We start from the raw sequence: 7,875 nt of genomic DNA, 5'->3' as shown, positions 1-7,875 counted from the left end.
ACAGATCAGGAGAAGCTGAATGAGGCACCTAAGAGAGGATAAGCAGTTATTAGCAAGGTCAGAACTATCAGAAATCTCTGGGGAATTTTCCAATGGACCACACTGCCTTCTACGATACCAAAGACTCAATCAGTTTCCTCACAGCACCAAGGACTGCTGATTATTGACAAATTTGGGCCCAATCTTCATGGGCATATCAAGAGACATAAAACATAAAAGAGGAGGCTTTTTGGTACATGGTGGGCTTTTTTTTGTGTCAGACTACTCTAAAAAGACAACAACATAGAGACATTTGCTTCTTGGGGATCACCTCTAAGTCCACAAAAATGATAATGTTCTCATAATTGGTACATTTTACATTGTAACAGAGAACGCCCTGGATGGGTGGCTTAGTTGGTTGGAATGTCTTCCATACAACAAAAGGCTGTGGGTTCAATACCCAGTCAGGACACATGCCTAGGTTATGGTTTACATCCCTGGTTGGAGCATGTATAGGAGGCAACTGATCAATGTTTCTTTCTCACATTGATGTTTCTCTCTCTCTCCCTGCCTCTCTTTCTTCCTTCTTCTCTCTCTAAAATCAATAAACATATCCTCAGGTGAGGATTTTAAAAAATTATATTGTAACAGAGAAGGTTAAACATCCACCTTCTCCTGCATGGTTCCAAGAAACTTGCTTCTTGGTTAGAAAAGAGACAAGGAAGGCTGTTTTCTCATTCTCTGAACATTCATGTCCTCAACAATATTAACTGAGTGCCGGCAGGGGCAGGCACCCTGATGGACACTGGGAAACAAAGATGAATGCAACAAATTCTGTCTTCAAAGAATGTGTCAAAGAATAAATAATCTGGCCCTGTCTGGTGTTGCTCAGTTGGTTGGAACATTGTCCCATAACCGAAGGGTTGGGGGTTCAATTTCTGGTCAGGGCGCATACCTAGGTTGTGTGTTCAATCCCTGGTCCAGGCATGGGTGCGAGCGATCCCAGGTCTGGGTGCTGTCCCCAGGTCCAGGCGCTTACAGGAGGCAACTGATCCATGCTGCTCTCACTCATTGATGTTTCTATCTCTTCCTCTCTCTAAAAGCAATGAAAAAAAAAATGTCCTTGACTGAAGATAAGGAAAAAAAAAAGAATGCATCATCTGTTGTGTGGGAATGAGTAACTGAATTCTTTTGTTAGTAGGGCATGCTTGACAGCCCTCATTCCCAGCAATTTCTCTCTTTTATCTAATCCAAATCTCACATTAGAAGCTTATTTCCATTTTTTTTTTATCTTCAGTGGACAAGGAATACCTATCATTGCAGACTGTCATTAACTTATCTGTTTTTGTTTTCTTGAGGGTAAGGGTTTTTGTTCTTGTTTTTACTTTGTCATTATTTTTTGTTTTTGTTTGTTTTTACTTTCTGTCTTTCTGTAATCTCTGTAGCTCTCCTCTCTCATGTGTGTGGTGTGTATGCTATTCAACCATGTAACTTGTAAGACACTCCACCACAGTTATGTGGTAGACATAATAAGACCTGTGTCCACCTTGGAGAATTAACCCCGAATGGCTGTTTTGAGAAACAGTCCTTGAACTCAAGTATTTCCATAGAAACAGTGAGGTTTGAATTAGAATTCAGGAGATGCTTTATTGTGTGCAGAGTATAAATAACATGATTTAGATGTTTTAAATTACTTGCACATCTATTATTTCTTTTTTTAAGATTATTTATTTATTTATTTTTTAAGACAGAGGGGAAGAGAGGGAGAAAAAGAGGGAGAGGAACATCAATGTGTGGTTGCCTCTTGCGTGCCCCCTGTTGGGAACCTGGCCTGCAACCCAGGCATGTGCCCTGACTGGGAATTGGACTGGCGACCCTTTGGTTTGCAGGCTGGTCTCAATCCACTGAGCCACAGCAGCCAGGGCACATCTATTATGTCTTTATCATTTCCATAATCCTATGACTTAGAAAGACAAATATAATTATCTTTATTTGGCAGGTGAAAAAAGATGCAGCACTAAGAAATTGTGCTCTATGAAGCACACATAGAAAGTTAGAATGGGGCCAAGTGGAGAGATTAATTATCTAGACTTTGTCCATGTTCCTCTATTGGTTTACATTCTGTGATGTTTTTATGAAATCATTGACTGTAGTCTGATAGAAGAGGAAAGGACTGACAAGTCTGACATATGCATAGTGCTCATTTTGACCTTCCTGTTCACTCCCTTCCTCAGGGTCCACAATACGACCTGTCCTGAGTGTGCAGCAGATCCAGCCTGATGAGCCTGTCCTCCCCAGCCAGAGCTGACTGGCCAAAGTCAGACATGTGACCCTGCAGGCAAGAGTGAGTGCATTCTAGAGATTTGAAATGGCTTATAGGAACCACTCAGCATTGTAGTATTGGCTCTTAAACATGGAAAATGTAGACAGGGCTGACCCACGGATAAATTAAGGCAGGAAAGCTGGTCATGGCAGTTAGAAAACTAAAGCAGTTGGGCATCCACTTCACGATCCAGCTGTACTTCCTGGCTGGGAGATCCTTGGTATTCATCCAATAAACTCCCCTTTTGCTTAAGTAACTTGAGTAGCTTTCAATTCCTTACAACCAAAGAAGCCCCAGGGCCCAATAAAATGCTTTGTTTAGACAAAAGGAAGTTATCTGAAGAGGTTTGTCCTGGGCCTTTTCCTTTCTTTCCAAGCAGAAACTCCATTTGTGTCAGCATTTTGGCCTTTCCAGTGGTATTGATGGAGCATTTGTGATCTTCTTTGGGCAGATAAGGAGAGGGACTTTCATGAGTTAAACTCCCCCAGCATTGGTAAGTTTTCTTCTGCTTCTTCAGTTGACTTCAGATCTGTAGGGATGGAAGGAAAAACTATGCCATGGTTCTCACCTCGGAGGACTTCAGAGCAACCGTGAAGATGGTGGTGTTCAAACTCCCAGGAGTCCCCAGGGGACAGCAGACTTGCCTCCTGAGCTTGGTTACAACTTAGCATTTCTGTTGGACAGTTCAGGGAGTTCCTGCCAGCTCCTTCCCTGCTCCCACTCCCTGCCATCTGGGCGTATTAGCATCCTAGAAACCTTAGAATTCAAGGTTTCTTCATTGAATTCTTCATTGAAATAAGTATTTTATTTCCCTCAATTAAAAAAAACACCAACTTTAAACTGCATTGTCACCCACTAAACATTCATTGTGTTGCTATAGCGGACACTGTGGCTGTTTCTGTGACATTTATTTTCCCTTCCCCTGTTGTGGAACACCTCCCTACTCAGTTTCTCCAGTTCCATACACAAGTGCCTGGCACTTACCTGGTCACAAAGGCTAGTTCAGGGTTTCCAAAACTAAGGACTCTTGTTCATTGTGAGAAGTCACATTCTTTTTTTTCTGCATGTGAAGGAGAAAGTATTTTGCCCTGGTAACTGCTGGCAGGCATCTTGCAGCAGTGAGGGAAGCTGGCCTGAGAGCGGGGTAACGTATAGAGTAAGGTAGAGTTGCCTTCTATGAACAGGGCCTGATGTTTATATTTCCTATAGATTTTTTCAGTTACAGGTGCCAGTGAACTCCCATTATTATTTAAGCCAGTTTGAGTTTAATTTTGTCATTTTTAATATAAAATATTCTGATAGATTCAGAGCTTTGAAATACATTTACTTCTCTCAAATTTTGGGCTTCTGATTTCAGATTCAAATATTAATACTTTCAGTGTTCTGGGACAGCCCTACATATTTCCTGTATTATCTTTTGCTAAGAAAAATACAATACTTTTCTTTCTATCTTCTAAGTTCTTCTAGCTGAGCTAATAATCAAACTAACAGAAACAGATTAATGAGAGAAAATCAAATTTTAATACACGCACATGGGGAATTCACATAAGCATGAAAATTCCAAAGACAGTGAAGCATCATTGGATATATACTCTATTTTAGACAAAGGAGAAAAAGTAGGGGAACTAGGTCTTCGAATATTCAGAAGTGAGAATAGGTGATTTACAGGTAGTTGAGGAAGAGTGGAATACTCGTGGCAGGCAAATTCTTGGTGGGCAACTCAGAAACAATGGGAGCACAGGGTATATCTAGCTAATAAACTTGAAGCCCTCCTACTTGCCATACTTAATTCAAATTAGGCTGAGGAGAACATCCTAAGGTTCCCTTTCACGAGTAGGCCTCCTTATCTGACTCTCTTGGTCAGGAAAGTGGGTAAGGTCAAAGGTTTTGAGTCTTTTATTTCTTAATAAACAGCGTAAAATCAACATCCCAAAAGGCAGCTTCAGGGTGGCAAAACTTTAGTCCCTTTCACCCTCACAAAAATCTTATGAGAGAAATACTGCTATTACTAAATTTCCATTTTTCAGATGAAGATACTCAGGTTCTGGGAGATTGGGACTTCTCTAAAGACACAAAATCTATGAGTACAGTAGAGTTTGAACTTGAGCTGATTGCAAATACCATATTGTAGCTCTTTCTTATAGAAAAGAAACCAGAGCTAAAAGATTTGCCTTTGTAGGCAGTTGGTGATAATCACTTATTTTTGAAATACTTTTTATTTTTTGAAAGCACTTTTGAACCTGTGTTACTGCCCTGTTAACAAATACCATCAGTAGGTTCTGACTGATGTAGAGGACAGACACGGATACTACCTGGGAAATAAGTCAGGGTGTATTTACCTAAAGGGCAGAGATGGAAGAAAGTGCAATCAGGATACACTGTAGAGAGATCACCAATGTTCTCCAGTGACAGACACAATGTATAGCCTCTGGGTCTCCCAAAGGGGGCTTCAACATCCCTGTATATGATTAAGTCTGAGTGACTGAGGATCACATTGGGACTTGCAGGGGGTATTACTGAGCAATGGGTGGGACCATTCCCATCCCACCCCTACCCAAACCCAGCTGGATCATAATGATTAGATCACCAATATTGGTGTTACACCATATGACCATAGAGACTGGTATAATACAATATACACAAGCATCAACATATCTTATTTTTTCCTTTCTAGTTTTAAAAATATGGAACACTTAACAAATTTGTATGTCTATCCTTGTGCAGGACCATGCTAATCTTCTCTGTATTGTTCCAATTTTAGTATATGTGCTGCCAAAGCCAGCATCACACCCTCTTTTAACATATTCATTCTGCCCAGGTTAGCCCAGTATGGTCTAGGACCTTTTCTGATGTTAGAGCTGCAGAAGTAGAGCAAGGGCCAGTCACCCAGATATCTCCGAGAATCTTTCAAGTCCTCAGACTAACTATAAGTTTATAAGAATGATGATTGTAATTTTACAGATGAGAAAGTTAAGATAATTAAGTTAAAGGGGTTAAAATTATTTGGCCTCCAGGTGCACATAGCTAGGTGGTAACAGGAATGAATGAAAACAGGAATTTTGACTTGTTCTACAATCTTTGTTTAATTAGAATGCATTAGCTTTTCACCCATAGGAAGCCAGTCACCTGAACAAATTTCATGGTAAGTGAAGCTCAGAATAAAACTCAGGAACATCATTGGAAGGCAAGACTTATCAGTATAAAACCTTTAAGTATAGCTAGCCCTGGATGGTGTGGCTCAGTGGATTGAACACAGGCCTGTGAAACAACAGGTCTTTGGTTTGATTCCTAGTCAAGACACATGCCTGGGTTGTGGGCCAGGTCCCCAGTTGAGGGTGTGCGAGAGGCAACCAGTCAATGTATCTCTCACACATCGATGTTTCTCTCCTTCCCTATCTACCTACCTTTCCATCTCTCTAAAAATAAATAAATAAAATATTTAAAAAAATTTTAAGTATAAAACCTGAAAGGATTAGGCTGGATTAATTTGCAGTAATTAATGTTGAAGAGTTGGTAATGAGATTAGGCATGTTGTTTAATCAGTCTTAGGTAATTTAGGACGAACATGCTATTAATGACTGTGATATTTATGAGGAAAACCCATGGCTTATTGGCCAATGGAGTGACTGTCAAACTCAGGACAATGTGATTTCCCAGCATGAGGAGGGGCTTTAGGGGCATAAGGTTTTCCATGGCTTTCTCATGGGTATTTAGATTAGTGAGTTTTTGATAAAGTGGGGAATAATCTCTTCCCTTTGTTAATATCCCATTTTGGCACACCAAGGACCTCAAGAAGTCCTGTACCAACATAAATTCTAAGTGCTGTTGGCTAACCTAGCATATTAGACAATCTAGAATTGGGAGGCATCTTAGATAATTTTAGACAATTCCAATGTCTCACTTTCTTATTCATTCAGAAATATTTATTGAACACATTCTGTGTGTTGAGCACTATGCTCAGTCCTGGACAGAGAATAAAGAGCAGACAGATGTGATTCCTGCACGGCTAAAGCTTGTAGTTTAGTGGGGAAGGTAGCATCAAAGGAAGAAATATAATTAAGTGTGCAATTACAAAACATGATATATGTTCAATAAAATGAAACAGACTTGAGTACTATGGAGACATACCAGGGAACCACATTTTTTAATTGAGACACCACATTTTGAAGAAGTGATGTTTATGCTAAGAACTGAATAACAAGAAAGAACCAGAAAGGTAAAGTTTTCTTTCTTGCTTTCTTTCTTTAAAAGATATTTTATTTATTTATTTATTTATTTACTTATTTATTTATTTAAGGGAGGGGAAGAGAGGGAGAGAGAGAGAGAGAAACATTGATGTGCAAGAGATGCATCGACTAATTGGTTGCTTCTCACATGCCCCCAACCAGGGATCAGGGACCTGGCCCACACCCCAGGCATGTGCCCTGACCAGGAATTAAAACAGCAAACTTTCTGTCTGTGAAATAATGCCCAACCCACTGAACCACACCAGTTAGGGTAACAGTTTTCTAAGCAAGGCAGTAGATAGAATAGGAAATCCTGAAACACTGCAGCTCTCATCAGTCAGCATCTTGGTTTCCAAGAATCACTTGTGACAACTGATAATAATTAGCATTGTGATTTCCTCCCTGAGTGGGCAATCTAGGAGAATTGTGGGAAATTACATACCTAGAAGCTTAAGTAAAAACCCTATAAAGTCTGTAACCATTCAATAAAAGAGGGCCATTTCCTGGCCAGAGATGGCCCATCCCTATGTCTTGGGAAGTATTTCCTTAATAAATTTCCTGCTTGTTTTGCTTTACTATATCTGCATGGTCAGTCCAATTCTTTGTTTGCAGCTGCCAAGCACCTGGACCCCATCTCTATCTGTAGCAATTGGGCAAGCCAGCCAGGAGTCTTTGGTAGAAACTCTGGGGTGGTAAGATAACCACTTTCACCCTCTCCAGCGGTTGGGGGGAGGCTTTTTTCTCTCTGTCTCTTTTATGCCTTGGGACACCCTGGCTCCTTTAAGAGAGTTTGCCACTTTTGTGTGGGCATGGGTTGGGCAGTTAAGAGCCATGGACAAGGTGGGTAATATATCCTCTGTCTTTTCAGGTTCCCCATTCAGATGCATTCTTAGAAACTGGGAAAAAATTAACTCTGGAAATTTCTAGAAGAGGCTAATTTTTTTTTTTTTTGTAATATAAGGTGGCCTCAGTATACACCAGGAGATGAGGAAGTTTGGCTTGAAAATGGGAGCAACAATTACAATGCCATATGCCAGTTAGACCTGTTTTGTAAAAGGCTGGGCAAATGGTCAGAGGTTCCCTATGTTCAAGCCTTCAAGGCATTGTATGAAAATCTAGCCCTGTCTTCTGGGCCAAGGGAGGCAGCCCCACTAGAGGTCAACAAAGGCATCCTAGATGAAACCATTCTAAGTTCCTCACCTGTCTCCCAGGGGGAACTGAGTAGGCCCCAGAGTCCTGAAGCCTCTGCTTCCTCCTCAGAGAAGTTAATGTCTCCTCCACCCTAGTCTCTAACATATACAAAATTACCAGCTGAAAAGAAACCTAGTTCAGTGGAGCATACATGGA

General features: G+C 40.7%; 1 non-coding gene across 1 annotated transcript; it reads right to left on the bottom strand.

The window, feature by feature from the left end:
• Positions 1 to 4,980: 4,980 nt before the first annotated feature.
• Positions 4,981 to 5,087, bottom strand: LOC129074218 (U6 spliceosomal RNA). Its single transcript, XR_008529525.1, has one exon. It is a non-coding gene; the product is annotated as a U6 spliceosomal RNA (small nuclear RNA).
• Between the last annotated feature and the right edge of the window lie 2,788 nt (positions 5,088 to 7,875).

This window comes from Pteronotus mesoamericanus, unplaced genomic scaffold (genome assembly GCF_021234165.1).
Source record: "Pteronotus mesoamericanus isolate MK-2021 breed Mesoamerican mustached bat unplaced genomic scaffold, CSHL_Meso_final contig_46, whole genome shotgun sequence".
Classification (NCBI taxonomy): Eukaryota; Metazoa; Chordata; class Mammalia; order Chiroptera; family Mormoopidae; genus Pteronotus; species Pteronotus mesoamericanus.
The sequence above is the reverse complement of the archived record's forward strand: the minus strand, read 5'-3'. Positions and strand labels throughout refer to the sequence as shown.